The 17,014-nt window shown below is 33.0% G+C and overlaps 1 long non-coding RNA gene across 1 annotated transcript in view; it reads left to right on the top strand.

Annotated features, from left to right (window-relative positions):
* The window catches only part of LOC141573147 (uncharacterized), a 57,563-nt gene extending 44,037 nt beyond the window's left edge, over positions 1 to 13,526 (top strand). The window contains exons 2-3 of the long non-coding RNA XR_012498758.1: positions 2,323 to 2,490; positions 12,958 to 13,526. This is a non-coding gene — a long non-coding RNA (uncharacterized LOC141573147). The remainder of the gene's footprint in view (positions 1 to 2,322; positions 2,491 to 12,957) is intronic.
* The last annotated feature ends 3,488 nt before the right edge of the window (positions 13,527 to 17,014 follow it).

Genomic DNA, 17,014 nt, shown 5'->3' with positions numbered 1-17,014 from the left:
ATAAACCAATATACCAGAGGAACACATTAGCCCCACACATACGTGGGTATAAGAGTTACAACAAAGATAATACTGCAGAGCAGTGAATAAAGGATGATCTTATCAGTAAATGGCATTGGGTCAACTAGATATCTATATAGATGGCTAGTCATAGACAATCTCTTTAATCAATCAGTTTGAAGATCAAACAGGTCATAATGTGAATGGTTTGAAAGAATGAACAGCTTGGGCCTGCTCTGGCCACAGATGGCTCTGTCCACTGGGAGTCAAATGGTATTTTCCTTTCTAATAATTATATTTTGAGTGATTCCTATCAAATAATTTAAACTCTCTGGGCACTCTTTCCAATCTGTTTTTTTTTCTAGGAGACTTGAAGTGTTCCCTGTGATAGGATTTCAGGTGCAGTGTAAAACCGATTGAAAAACAGTAGAAAATTAATATGCAGACAGCTATTAAAGATGCTAAAATTAACAAGATTAGTATTTAAGATGGCTTGATAATTTGTATCCAGAACATATAACTGCATCCAACTGCATCTTCACCACTGGATAATGTGGTTAGGACTCATTTTGGATTTCTGGCACAGTAGATTATATCATTGAACCTGAGTCATTCAAAAACCATGTTATGTACCTTCTAAGTAACTGTGTGGGAACTATTGATAAGAAAGTGAACAAGACAGAGAGATTCTTTGACCTTATGAATTTTATAATTTAGTGTGATATTATTACAATGTTGGTATTTTTATAAGTTAATAATGAGTCCAAACCATTTATTAACTTCCTAATTGCCTACACTGATTAAGCATCTTAGACTGTATATTTTTCAGCCTGTATTGTCTCTTAAGAACATCACACTTCATGATTTTCCTTCTCAAAATACAGAGGAGAAATTTCTCTTAGCTTATACTTTTCTCCTTGTCTCCAAGTACAGTTGACCTTTGAACAGGACTTTGAATTGTGTGGCTACACTTGTATATGTGGATCTTTTTCAATAAATACAATGAATGTATGTTCTCTTCTGATTTTTATGATTTTGTTAATAACATTTTCTTTTCTCTAGCTTCCCTTATTGTAAGAATATAGTATGTAATATAAATAATATGCGGAATATGTATCAATCAATTGTTTATGTTATCAGTAAGGCCCAGTCAACAGTAAGCTATTAGTAGTTAAGTTTTGGGGAGTCAAAAGTTACAGGCAGATTTTCCACTGTACGGGGATAGGCATTCCTAACTCCCACCTTGTTCAAAGGTTAAATGTGTCCATATATTCAAAATAATTTTAAAACAAAGTTGTGTTCAGCAACTCAGGAAAGCCTACAATCTTTTTATAATAAGCAAGTTCTCCAATTTTAGTTCGAGGAAATCATTACTGTCATAATTGTTTTAGAAATACAAAAACTGATTATATCATATTCCATTCCAAGTCCCACCTGGTCAGAATGCCACTTTGCAGAAACGGGGAAGTCTATGAATGTTTATTGGAATCACACAGAATCCTGTTTGTAATTCACAGCATTGATTTACTTTTGAAAAGGTGAATAGGAAAAAAAATGTAGAGGAAGGTAAAAGCAAAAGGGAGTGAGACTCATTTGAAAATTTTTAGCTGGCAAATCACTTTGCAGACATTTCAAACTGTCTTTTCTTGATTATATCTTTTCTTGCATTACATGATGTTTTTGACACCACACAAGAAGACATGTCAAAAGTAACATCACAAATGGAAGACAAAGACATGGCAGACTTGGGGCCTCTGAACTGCAGGGTTTTGATATTCTTTTTTTCTTCCACAATGCTTCACATTTTCGATTTTCCCATATATTGTTAAGAAGAATTCATTGACTTATCTCTAAAGTTGTTTTGTGATTCATTTTTGTTCAATCCTTCCAAAGTCTCTCTTGTTTGAAAACAAGTTAAGAAAACTTAAAAAATAGTAACTACAAATTCACATTACCTTAGGACGTGATGAATGTAACGTCCTCAAATCATTTTTTAAATGTAACTTAATCTCCAAATAGTTTATTAAATGTTTTAAAGCAGGTGATTTTAATGTGGAGGATATGTGTTTTAATTCAGTTTCCAAAGGCCAAATTACAATGAGAATCACCAAATTATAACTAGAATTTCCAATTGGATTGTTTCTCAACCTGGTATCCGAAGGGGTTTTCAAGCACATTCTGAGAGGTTATTGAGATGGCTCTAAAAAGCTGTAATTGAGTGCTTTCGTTTGTAATAATAGCATATGTTATGAGCATACTCTGCATTGCCTGCTTACATTTATGACCCAATATAGTTACTTAATTGTAATGCCCTCTTTGCAGTGAGTCTGAGATATTTCCACCAAATGAAAGTCCAATCATCTCACAGTACATCAAGCATCTGATGATTCTACTGAATTAAGAAAGAGAATTTCAGTGAGTATGGTGGTATGGCTCTTGATGGGGATTGTAAAGGCATGTGAAGATCAAGGAACTATAACCACATTTAAGGTAAGTCGACTTGTGATAGTTCTTGGCAATAAGTTATGAATGCTTAATACAGTATACCGTGCTCCCAATGTTAGCAAAGCATTTTTATGAAGTATTTATTATAGATTTCATTATAGTTTCACTATTAACAGAAAAACTTCACAGAGTTGTCAAGTAAACTTCATTTAAAATGGCATTCAGAATAATTTACTGGTAGAGTGTAGTGAAATCTGAAATCTGGTTTTCCCCAACAAACAAAGCTTTGAAATTATTGGCAATATCTATACAAAAATAAAAAAATGGAAGAATAGTCACTCTCAGAATAGTATTATTGATACATTTTAAACTGTAACAACCCAAACACAGATTAAATATAGAACCACCTCTCAAGCTACAGTTTTATATCATCAGACCTAACATCAGTGATTTAATTTCAGGAAAACAGCATAATCTATGACAAAATTTTAATGTTGGTTATTAGAATTCATTGGTTTTGTGGATAGGTCTTTATCTCATTTATAAATTTATGTAGTTTATAATGTTCTATAAGAATTATAACCATGTGTAGATTTTACTTAGCTTTATTTTTGCACGCTGAGGATCCAGGAATACGTTTTTTCCTCTCAACAATGTCCAAAAATAGGGCCCATATATAATTTATTATCCCACTGGGATACTTCTGAAAGTGAAAGCATATATAAATAATAATTACTTGGTGAAGTCAGACGTAAATTAGATCTTTTCTGGGCAAACTGAGATGCACGGTCACTTAAAATACATGGCCCAAGTATGGAAATTATTGATTTAACCCAGCCCTTTTGTTCTGAAAAAACAAACAAACTGGCATTCAAAACCACATCACTAGTTAGTAGCGAGGCTGACACTCGGTCCTATAAAATTATTGCTTTGATGTCCCTGATCCCATACAGAATGAGAAAAAGGAGGTTTTTCAAAGAACGACAATGCATATCTGTCACCAACTTCCAGATGGCTATAGAGCCACAAAGGGTCAAAAGACTAGAGAACAAGCGCCAGAATTGATCTTCCACTTTGCAGGTGAATACATATACATAGCAAAGTAAGCTTCTATTCACCAATATCCTCAACTAATTGAATTCACCACATTACAGTGTTGGTGGTAAATGCCAACAACGTAGGTCAGTATTACAAATATATTTGAACCTCAGGTATGTCATTTGCACACACCATTTCTGGGGTATGTGTTGAGCTCAGGGCATTTCAATCCAATCTGCTCACTATAGCTCATCTGTTTGCTACTCTCAATCTTTGAAAAGATCCATGATCGATTTCCTCAAACAATAATTCAATAATTTTCTGAATGCCAAACTTTTTCCTCTAAGAATGTGAATACATGCATTTTAAAAAAGTATTTCAACAAGTGTGAAAGTAGGAAGGAAATTCAGGGTAATCATTCACAGACCAGGAAATTCAGGTGGCTGAAACGCTTTTCCTTCTTCAATAGCTTTCCAGATGATGGAGGCTTTATTATAATTCACTTTACATTTGCTAATGTAGTTCTACTGAAAGTCACATATTCTAAAATGGTATTTTACTCCTCCTCTCTCTTCCCCATGTATGCCATCATTAAACACCATTGATACAGAGCCACCTGTGTATACAGCACTCAACCAAGCATGGCATTTCTGAAGTGATTTGGAGAGAGATAACAGCAGGTAAAATTGGAATATTCCCAGAGGATGCTCATTCTGCATTCAGAGGCATTCCAGATATTTTTGAAGAATTTCATTCTCCAATTTGCATGATTTCTAAATACATTTCGCATACTTTTCCAAGTTTACTAGCTGTATTGCAATCTGTACATTAATATTTAAGCTTATGCCAAGCACGCTTAAATATATGAATTAACTAAAGATAAATTAGGTGCACATTTATGTAATATTCTATGGAAGCCATGTTATTGTGGCTTCTTAGCTTTGGAGAGAGAATGGAGCTCAAAGAGTTCCTTCCTTGCTGACCCTGCCATGCACTCGAGTACCTTTGGTACCATTCCTAGGCTCTCCATGACAGCAAATAAATACCAATAGACATCAGTAAATACAAAAGTTCAATTAGTTAATATTTTAAATCATAATTGTATCTCAGAGAATGATTCATTCTCAGGGTTGTAAAGGGCCTGTCCCGAAAAGTGTGTGTTTCAACTGTTGTCTCTTCAAAATGTCTCTGTTGAAACTCTCCAATCAGTGGACAAACATTACTTCTGAAAGCTACCCATTCTGTTTTGTACAGCTCTACAGTTTCTTTGAATATGACAATATCTATGGTAGGTAGAATTTTGGTCTCCATGATCTTTGCCCCTTGGTTTTACTCCCATGGTTCTGTACCACAAAGGCAACTTTTTAGATGTGATTAAAAGAAAAAGAGGAAGTCAGAGACCCAAAGCTTGAGAAGGCTTCAATGTGCCATGTCAAGGAAATAGATACCTCAGTTCTGCAATGGTAACAAACTAAATTTTGCCAACAATCTGAAGGAGCTTGGAAGTGCATTCTTCCCCAGAGCCTGCACGTAAGATCCCAGCTCAGTTGACTTCTTATTTTCAAGCTTGTAAGCCCCAGAGCAGGGAACCCAGTCGTGTCATGCTATGCCCAAACTTCTGACCCAAAAAACTGTGAAATAATAAATGGATGTTATTTTAAGCTAATACATTTTTGGTAATTTGGTAAACAACAATAGAAAAACAATACCCATTAAAAGTATACAAATTTTAGAGAGCTGCTTGTTCAACGTTTTTTTTTGAAGTGGTATCTCATTGTGATTTCTTATTTTTATTATTAAATTTATTGAGGTGACAGTGGTTGGTAAAATTACATAGGTTTCAAGTGTACAATTCTGTAATACATCATCTATATATCACATTGTGTGTTCACCACCCAGAGTCAGTTCTCCTTCTATTACCATATATTTGATCTCATCTACCACCCTCCTTCCCCCTTACCCTCTGGTAGCCACTGGACTATTGTTTGTGTCTATGAGTTTTTATTTCTTTATTTGTTTGTCTTGTTCCTTTGTTGCTTTCATTTTTATATCCCACATATCAGTGAAGTCATATTTTACTTAGCATATTAATCTCAAGATCTTGAGTGTCTTGAGTCTCAAGACACTCAAATAAGAGTGTCACAACACTCTTATTTACTCTTGAAGAAAGTGAACTTTAAGGTAAGTTAAATGTTTGCCCAAACCATAGCTTAAAAGTGACTCTATCATTATTATTACATACTAGTCTCCTAATCTTCCTTACCACATTAATTTGTTGATTCGTTCCTTAAAAATATTATCTGAGCAACTCTTTTGTAAGAAATTAAGAAGACAGGGAGTTTGAGATCCTCTAAGGGGTATATTTTTCAGCTACTACTATAAGAATATTACAGAAATGTAAGTATCAAATTATAATATATATAGGAGCTATCTGGTAAGAGTGAGTTCAGAAAAAGAAAATTGAATTTTCAAAGGAAGAGATCAATGAAATTCCATAGAAGTGCTAACATTGATCCTGGGACTCAAAGATAGTGAGAGTAAGCTGTGTTTCAGCTGCTCTGAGTACTCCTGGCTTTTACATATTGACTCTAACCAGCCTGAAAAAAGACATCAAGAGCAATTCATGCTTGGGATGAGAGCTTTTTCCCAGGTCTACCTTTCTTCAATCCCTTAAAATACCTTTCTTCTATCGGTACCTCAATTTCCCTGACTCTATCTAGTACTATTCAAGTTTGGTAACCAAATTAATAGGGCATCTCTGTTTCTTTCCAGATTCCCCTCTTACATGACTTCTCCCAATAACTTATACTCAGATGACACACCACAACAATTGATGGAAACCTACAACTTTACTTGTCAATGTATTAAAAATAAAATAATATGATGGGGAATAAGATTAGGAACAAATTATATCACACCTTTCACTGCTACTGAAATAAAGTAGACTAGAAAAACACTGAAATTTTCTGCTTACAATCTGTTGTCTCACATAGAAACCATCACCTGCAGCTCCCAACACACACACACACACACACACACACACACACACACACACACACACACACCTCGATTGCTCGCTCACACACTCACTCACCTCTACCTGCTGATTCTCCCATTTTTGTTCATGTATCAAGGATATCTGAAAGCACACTTGATTGAACATTTGGCAGCTTGGGGTTCTCATTCCAGTATCCTGATTCTTTTTCTTTGGACAAATGGGAAATCTTAGGCCCGTCATTAAACCGCCAAATACTGTGCCTCAATCTGAATTTTGGACCTGGGTGAACTCTAGCATCCTTCCTATTTCTGTGCTGTAATGATTCCATAGAGCCCCAAGTCAGCTCAGAATTAAAAAATTAACGTGATATTTCTTCTTACACAGATATGCAACCATTTCTAAAACTTTGATAAATTCCAAAGTCTCATGTTTTTCTGTTTTTCTTTTTTGTTTTTAATATGTGTTTTCTCTCAATCCCACCGACACTGTGCTAATTCAAGCCCACTTTATTTCTTATTTGTATTATTGTAATAACTTCCTAAAATGTATATATATTTCCCTCCAGGAATATCTGTGTATTTCTATTAATTTTTTTGCCACACTTATTTCTCAGAGCAATAAGTAGCTGGGACATTGTTTATGCAGATGATTTTGTGAAAGCGTGCATCATCTCTAAGAGTAAAAATCTATATAATATTGATTAACTAATGAATATTATAGATAGAAATTATATATAAATTGTATTATTGAGAACAATTTAGATTGCTAATAGCATCTAAATTTGTTAAATTAATCAAATGAAAGTAATTTCAAGAAGATAGCACATAAAATGGATGCCCTTGGAGTATAAAGAATGTATTATTGTTGGCGCCTCAGGAGGAAAAAAAGCAATATAACATCATAAAAAAAATTCACCTCACAGAAGAAAGTCAGTGGGAAAGAAATGAAAGTCAGATTAGTTTATATAATGAAAACAGCTGGAAGGCCTCTAGTTGGCTGAACTCAGTAATTTCTAGGCTATTCCAAGATAGATGTATGTGTATTTTAGGTTGTTTTTAAGCTGTCTCTCACATGAAGACAACATTGTATGCATAATGTCTTTACAATTATACATATATCTTAGTAAAATATTTTTAAATTTACAAAGTACATATCGTATCAACAATATAGAGTTTTAAACTGGGTTTTCATTATATTTTAATAAAACTATGGCAAATATTAAAACATAGTCTTTTCATTTTAGATAACAAATAAACAAATGCTATGAATGAAGAACTGATAGTGTAGTATTGGAGTTGTAGGGCTAAGGCGAAATGTTAACACAAGATTAGTTTTTTATGAACATAAACTGAGTTTAATCACTTCTCTACACTCACGAGCTTTGTGATATAGGCAAATATATTTTATATTTATAATATTCAACTTCTACATATAACAATAATGTTAACAATGTAAGCTTTATTATGCTATTTTGAGGATATCTAAAATCACAGAAAGCATTTAACACAATGCTATGCAGAATGTTTTCATCATTGCCATTATCATCATCATCACCATCCTCTGTATCTTTGCATTATGTTGGTCCATGTTATATATGCTTTGTGATTTGAATTATGAATAGATTCTAAGATTAATATATATTAACATAATATTAATATGATATCATATGTATTAATATATATGTAAATACTGGGGTGCCATAAAACATATACAAATAGACACTTTGGTCAACGTTGCTCAAGCAGTGGTTCGCTGTAATCAGAAATGTCTGGACGCTGATGGTAACCACTTTGAGCACCTCTTGTGATTGCAGAAGTCAAATGTGACTTATATTCATCTTTTGTGATCGGTATATGTTGAGTTTTAGAATTTAATAGTTTTCCTTTTAAAATATGTATGTATGTTTTGTGTGTGTACATGTATATATATAAAATGTATATATATATGTGTGTATATATATAATATATATACACACATATATATATTAATATATATGTGTGTGTGTGTATATATATGTGTGTATATATATATATATATATATATATATATATATATATATATATGTATTTCATAGCCCTGTGTTTGGCCTTAAGAATCTTTCACCAAAGATGACTCTTCATAACAGTATTAATTGTTTATATTCATATCTTACCCAATTTTTTTAGCTCTTGCAGGTAAAGATCATGTATTATCATACATAAAGCCTCAAAATAAGGTCAAAAATAAGAAAGTAAACCAGTATTAGCAGAAAATTTACTGTACATCATAATAGTGTTAAGTATTTTCCAGACATTTTAAGGTAGGTTTTGTTAACGTTTTCTGAAATATCGAAGGTTTAAATAACTCCTTCAAATGCTAAAGAGCTGGTCGGCAGAGAACTAGGTCACACTCTCTTCCTTATATAGTCTACAGGATGCCCTGACTCCTTCCCAGTACCAGGAGTGGTGCCATGTACACAAGAGCCATTCAGTAGAAATTTGTGGAATAAATGGACAATCTAAGAAATAAAGCGTGGATAGCAAATTCTTTATTAACTTAAGTTACTTTCATCATAGGCTCCTTTATTCCTGTTTTCTGACTTTTCTCAGGAAAAATCATTATTTATTTTGAATTGGAACTTTGGTTCATTTCTCTACACTGTTTTTATGGAAAATATTGTAGAATTACATCTATATATCACTAGTAAAATCAATTGAACTGAAATATTAACTTGGCTGATAACATCACAGTATGTCCCTATTTTGCTATGTCAAGGTGATTTGTGTGATGAATGTAACTCTGCCCATATTTTTAATTATGACTGTTATTACAGAGTTTTTGCTTTAGTGTCTATCGAGTTTACTTCCAGAGCCAATAATATCTAATCCCCGTAGTAATTTATGAGAGCCATTTCCATTGTAGGTCGGCTCTGGATTAAATAAATCTACCACAATTCAATAACTGTTGTGCCAAAAATGAGCCCTGAGGAAATGCCTATCCACAAAACTGCAAGCTATCTTTAATGTGAAGTTTTCAATTGCTGGTTCTCATCATTTGCTCAGTTCATTAGTCATACTGTTTTCCAAACAAGCAAATTGGATTATTATAAGACAATGGGCCAAATACTAATGCTATTACTATTCTGAGGATTCATTTTCAAGTTATAGCGTAGACAGGTCAGAAAAGCTTAAAGTGACATTCTTCTTTGAAACCAACTCTCCCATCTATGGACTCAAGTTACATCCAAACCATTTGAGACCATTGGGAAAGAAGTTCAAGTTAAATTACAGACAATTTAAATTCAAAAACCACTTGACTGAAAAGGTGCTGCTTTTTCAAATGCACACCGAGTTGTAGATACATATGTAAGCTAATTAATTGGAATTGAATGATTATTGACTAACCTAATGAAGTTTGTGGTTGCTTTGGTCTCCTGAAGTGGCTAAACACAATCCTTCGAGGGACTTCAAACTAACTTAGACTAGTTTTTTTCTTTTTATTAATTAATTTATATATATATTAATTTATTTATATATATGACACTAAATAAATATGTATGTGAATAAATATATATGTATATATATGACACTAAATATATGTCATTTATATTTCATATATATATATATGAAGTCTAACAATGAAGTTTGCGAATTCATCCTAGAAAAAGTGCTACATCCCTCATTGCTGAATATCACTACAGTCACCATCGAAGTACTCCCCTTGGGAAGCTGTACACCGATGCCAGCACCTAGTTCACCCTTCAAAGCACTTTTGGAACTCTTTCTGGAATGGCCATCAGAGCTTCGTCATATTACTCTTGATTTCCTAAATGTCATCAAAATGACATTTAGGGGCATCAATATTCCTTCAATATTTCCTTTATCTTAGAGTAAAGAAAGAAGTCATTGGGGGCCAACCAGATCAGGTGACTAGAGAGGGTGTTCCAATACAGTTATTTGTTTACTGGTTAAAAATTCCCTCACAGACAGTGCTGTGTGAGCTCATGCATTGTCATGATGCAAGAGCCATGAATTGTTGGTGAAAAGTTCAGGTTATCTAACTTTTTCCCTGCAACCTTTTCAGCACTTCCAAATAGTAAAGTTGGTTAACTGTTTGTCCAGTTTGTACAAATTCATAATGAATTATCCCTCTGATATCAAAAAAGGGTCAGCAACATCGTTGCAACAAATTTGGGAACCTTCGTGTGTGTGTGTGTGTGTGTGTGTGTGTGTGTGTGTGTACTTCAGTGAAAAACTGACTCACGGTTTTTTACTCATGTATATAAATGGATGGAATTATGATCAATATAAATTGATGAGATTAGGATTTAGATTGTGGTAGACCCTTAAAAGCAAACTCACTATATCAACATCATTAAAGCACCTGCACTCCTTGAGAAAGGGCTTCTTCACAATTGAGTTTTGTCTCATGTCCAAAGAACTGAAGCAGTTCTCCATAATAATTTATTACAGTGTTTGAAAGAATAAAATAACTGTGTAGATTTGTGTCTTCTCCTCTAAAAATAAGCACATATGGCTTATTAATAATCTAAAAGTGTCAAAGTCAAGCTACTGTACAAATTAAACAAATAGACTAAAATCCAAAGAAATTGTTCATTAAAATTTACGGTGTAGATCCTTTCCAATGGCTAGTTCATGTGCCTAGCTCATGAAAAATTTGATTTCTGAATCAGAGAACCAAAGCTCTTAGAATTAAATGGAAACAAAATAATGATCTGGTAACAAAGGGAGAGCCATCAACTTAGATGGTTCCTATGAAGGATTTGGATGTTGTTAAACAATGATCGGTAACACCTTCATCACCATTTCCATCATTGTTCATATTTTCTAGAGTTTCAGTAGTCGGGAAGACTTGTACCCTCAGTTAAGGAAACAAAACCCCAAACTTTGATGTCCAGTTGAACATTTACATCTAATGCAAGTTGCGGCTAAAAAGGCAAATTCCAAGCATGAGAATGTAGTGTTACCAGATACAGTTAAGAGGAACCTGAAAAAGTAGAATTTTGTTCAAATATCACATTTTGGCATCATTTCATTTATTGCTTATTTATTTATAGGTGATTTTTCTTCCCAATTAATTCTTTCTAGAAGACAGACATGATATCTTCAGCATCCATAATCAAATTATTAGCCATACTTTCCAACTATAAAAAAAATACTCCTGATCACACCCAGACCTGTGAAGGGGTCTCATGAAGCCATGGAATAAGTTTGGCACATTATGTTGGAACATTGTTTTTATAAATAATAAGTAATATGAACTATCGTTTTGATATTGAATTATGGGTTAGAATTCCAAGGTTATATGAACTCTAATGAAAGAAGCATAAAAAATAAATTATTATTCTTTGGATCATTTGAAAATGATAAAGAATAACTCTGTTGTTCACTGGTAAATGGAATCGAGTCAAAATTTCTGAGTTTATGTCTTCTCTGATCTTAGTTAAATTCATTTTTTCAACTTCTAGGCTTCCCCTCCACCAAAGGGGGATGCAAAGTGCTGGAGCCAACAAGTCCTGTAGAATAGAAGGGCGGCAACAACTGCCACAGCTGTAGCTCACTGACTAATGTGCTTAGCAACTCCTTGCTCCAGCTGCATGAGGCCAGGATTGGACCATAATGGGTGTCAAAAGTATAGATTTGCCCAATAAAACACAGACGCCAAGTTAAATTTGAATTTCAGATAAAAAATGAATATATTTTAATATAAATATGTCCCAGATATTGCATGGGTCATACTTAGAGTGTAAAAAAAAAAAAAAAAAAAAAAAAATGCATTGTTTGCCTGAAATTCAAACCTAACTGGGTATCCTATGTTTTTATTTCCTAAATCTTGCAACACTACATCAGTGATTGTCTCCTTAGGCCTGCCAAGTTGTCCATCTGGAACTGTCATGATCTGTTCCCTATATTTAAGATTTACTTGGTGTTTGTGTCATTTTCTATTTATAACATACTTTTAATTGTTCCATCCTGTTTATCTATATGCAAAACACATATACTCCATTTATTCAATGACTAATGTCTCACAAGTCACTAACCTACTTATTATGTATATTTATTGCTTCTCATGAGTTTCATCCATCCCACTGTGTTTCTTCCCTACTAAAGCTGAATAATTACTCTCAAAGAATACAACAAGCATACATTGTACCGATTTTACCAATTATTCCTATCACTATTATTATTATTTCATTTCCATTCCAAATCATAATTAATTTAGAAACAAAGTACACATTCAATTCATCTTTTGGGAGCAACCGGGTCCTATCTCAGCATCCACCCAGGTGTTGAAGCTAAAGCTTCCTACCAAGATTCATTGTACCCAAATTTTGGGCCAATACCTGCTAAAGCAGGTGAAGTCTTTCCTTCTCCAAGAGTGGGGGTGGGTGGGGGTGAGAATATGGAAATACAGAGAGAAACCACTGTCAGTTTGTCCTAAAGCCTACCAGTCATCAAGCCTTTGTTTTTTCCTAGTTGTCAACAAGTCACTCCCATACGAAAATACTTTGGTGGAAGATAACTGCTCTTAGAAGACCACTATCCCTCATTTGGTTTACAAATCAGCCCCAGGACACATCTCAGCGCCTTAAACGCACCATGCTTTTCAAGGAGTAGGTGATTTTTATCTGATTTGAATTCCAATGGAGTTATTTTCTTTTTTCTCTTCAATTTCCTCCAACATTACAAAGTTATCTTCTATATCTCAAATAAAATACTGCACTTTTCTCATTATAAATCAGGCCTACCTGTTAAATCTTTTCATATGTGTTGTTCTTTATAGCATTTATTTCAAAGAAAGTTTAATGCTTGGCTTTAGATTAATTGATTAATATTATTGTTTGTCAATAACATGTAAGCTTCATTGTAGCATTATTTATGATGGAAATTATATAATGTTCAGAATGTTCATTGGTGGACTATTTTGTTCATTGTTATATCCTCTACAATTCAAACTGGTACATGGTGTATACATAATAATCAAGCTGAGATGCATTTGTATTGGGCCTGACATAAAATAGAAGTCTAAATAAATTCTAGTGCTACTCTTACACAATTTATAGTCTTATTTTTAAAAAATGTGCATTATTTTAATTTAACATTGGCATGCCTATTTAAGAATTCTTATTCACTGATAATAGTACATAAAAAGTTTTGATGATTTTGTTTTTGCTTCTGGATTTATTTTAATTTTTATTACATTAAGAGACTGATTTTTTTTTTTTAATTAAAGTTTATTGGAGTGACAATGGTTAGTAAAGTTACTTAGGTTTCAGGTGTACAATTCTGTAATACATCATCTATATATCATATTGTGTGTTCACCACCCAGAGTCAGTTCTCCTTCCATCACCTGAATTTAAGTGGCGCTTATTTTTGCATTTTGAAGTACACTGATTCCCTGGTAATGCTCTCCTAAAGAAAAATCTAATTTGAGCACAACTTCATGAAACTAGAGACTTTAACTGCTATCAGATAATAACGTGAAGATATTCCACATGCAGGTAACACTGACAAATGCTTGAGAATTAAATAAGAAAACAGGTGTACTCATGCTATGTCATCTTCAGTTCCCAAGATATTTTACATTTTTCTAAACTCGACTGCCTGAGACATAAGTTAGAAACCAAATGACATTAAAATTCAGTCATCATCTCAGACTAGAATTTCACCCTGTGTTTAACTCAAATCACTGGTAAAACTTTTGGATGCCATTTTTTCCATAATTCTTCAATGTTCCTTGTTGCTCTCAGAGTTGCATCTCTCTGTCATCTGCTTACAAATCACTGCTAACAACAAAACAAACATGAAAATAATGAAAGAAACATGTGCATTTGAATGAGAAATGTCATTGTAATTCACCATACCAGGTAGTAGTATTTAACATATTTCCAACCCTTCCCATTAGTTTTCATAACTAGAATAATCATTATAAATATGTGTAGACAGAAAAGGTGTGCAAAGTAAATATGGGCCATACCATATGAATAGAAGACAATTTAAAAAAAGTAGAAGACATTATCTACACTTTCTGAAAATCCGTCATAATAATATTTACTCATTTTAGAGACATCTAGCTGAGTACAAGAAAACCAGATTAGTTGAAGGCTCCCCAGCTGCCAACCCTTGCCAACAACTCACCAGTGTCTTCCCAGATGGTCCTGCTATTACTCCATCCAAAACTATATGCGCCATTTATCCTCCTACAGGCAACACATCACTTGGATTGAGGAATAGAATGACAAACTCATGTGCTCTGTGACAGAAAACCACTCCTCTCCTAAGGGCATTAAATACCCTCCCTATTGGAACACACTAGTTGAAAATTAATGATGTAAGAAATAACCTTACTAAGCACTAGTGTACTGTACCGTGTTTCCCTGAAACTAAGACCTAGCCAGACAATCAGCTCTAATGCATCTTTTGGAGCAAAAATTAATATAAGAACAGGTTTATTTTACTGTTATGTAAGACCAGGTCTTATATAATTAATATAATAATATAATATAATATAACATAACAAAGTAATATAATATAATAAATATAATATAATATAATATAATATAATATAATATAATATAATTAATATAATTAATATAATATAATATAATATAATATAATATAATATAACATAATATAATATAATATAATATATTGGGTCTTATATTAACTTTTGCTCCAAAAGATGCATTAGAGCTGATTGTCCAGCTAGGTCTTATTTTCAGGGAAACACGGTAATAAAACACTGAAGGCGTGCAATTTTGTATGCAAGAGTCTGAGTATGTGTGTATGTGTGCAGATGCATGTACGAGCCATGTTTTGTGTGTGTCTCTAAAGGACCGAGGCAAACAAAGAGACAGAAAGAATTAGAGACCAAAGTAATTGATAGATGGAATTCTTCAATGGCAGAGACCTAATACAGTCATGTTTTCAAACCAAGCATTGCGTGTGACACATAAGAAGTTTTTGAATTACAATAGGGTTGTAATGACAGACCATAAGATAACTTATGAGAGAACAGAGACATTATTGGGTCCGTAACTTACCACGGAAAATTACATCTTAAGAAAAAATAATTTTGTTGTCCAATAAAAAGCACTTTAAAAGCTAAGGAATGAATGCTTTGAGCCTATAACTTAGGTTTTATTTATTTATTTTTTTAATGAGGTTTAAGTTTCTTTGAAATTAGGCCCAATAAAAGCTGTGTACAATGAACATAACACGTCAAGAGAAGTTGCAAAGAGTTATTTTAACTTCAAGCTGTCTGCATTTCAGTGATAATTCCCTTGTTAAACAATTGGTAGTATTTTAAATGAAGCTATTATCACTAGAAACCTCACAATTGAATATAAACAGGGTATTGCCCCTGAAGACTCCTTTAGAAAACCTGTCAAATGTTCTTTATTTCCATTTTCTTCACTGAGTTATTGCAGCACTAAGCAATTTGTGCATCATTTATATTAGTCTTCTAGGCAGGCAAAAGGTAATAATTTTCTGATTTAACTCTGTTGAAGAGGTATACTTAATGTGTCAAGTATTAAGCAGATTGATGAACATTACCAACTGGGGCTTATAATTATTAGAAAATGATCATAGAATCATTGAATCTTGGAGTTGGAAAACGATCCATCGTGACCATTTCATTAGAAAAACAATTTATGCAAGTAAAATCTTAGGCAGTAATGCAGTACATAAGAACATAGGTATTTGATTAGCACACATGCATTTTATGAATTTAATAATTATTTATTTATTATAAAACTAACCAGTAGAAAAAATTTAGTCTATTTTATGGCCACAAAAATTTCAAATCTAAAGGTTTATACATAAAATATGTGGTTCAGTGTTGACTTCTATAATTTGCAGAGGTTGAAAATCCTGATTTTACAAGTTATAATATTACAAAAAAGGTAACACTTTTAATCTATTTGAAATCTATGATTACTTTCCAATAAATTGATCTCAACTTCATAAAGTTTGTTTTTTTCAATTTTGAACACTCAATTTTGAATGTGTTTCTGAGTTTTAATATAAATTTACTATAAAAATTTACAAACAAGTCTTTTTGGTGGACAGATATTTTCATTTGGGGCATAAATAACTGGGACAAAATGTTCACTTATGTGTTAAATACATGTTCACTGTATAAAAACTGCCAAACTGTTTCCTAAGTTATTAATTTTACAAATATGGAAATATGCCAGGGTTCTAGTTGCTTCAAACTCTCACCAACTTTTGTTATGGTCAAGTTTTTTGTGTCAGCCACTCTAATGGCTTCTAGTGGTACCTCACTGCATTTTAATTTGGAATTACCAGATGAATAATGATATCAAGCACCTTGTCATGACTTCCATATGTCTCCTCTTTTTAAGCGTCTCTTCAATACTTTAGCCTATTTATTAAATTGGATGTTTGTTTTCTTATTATTGAGTTCTAATTTTTTTTATATACTCTGAATGCAAATATTTTCACAGATATATGTATTGTGAATACTTTCTCCCACTCTGGGACTATGTTAATAATAATGAATTTTA

Source organism: Rhinolophus sinicus, linkage group LG09, assembly GCF_036562045.2.
Source record: "Rhinolophus sinicus isolate RSC01 linkage group LG09, ASM3656204v1, whole genome shotgun sequence".
Lineage (NCBI taxonomy): Eukaryota > Metazoa > Chordata > Mammalia > Chiroptera > Rhinolophidae > Rhinolophus > Rhinolophus sinicus.
The sequence above is the reverse complement of the archived record's forward strand: the minus strand, read 5'-3'. Positions and strand labels throughout refer to the sequence as shown.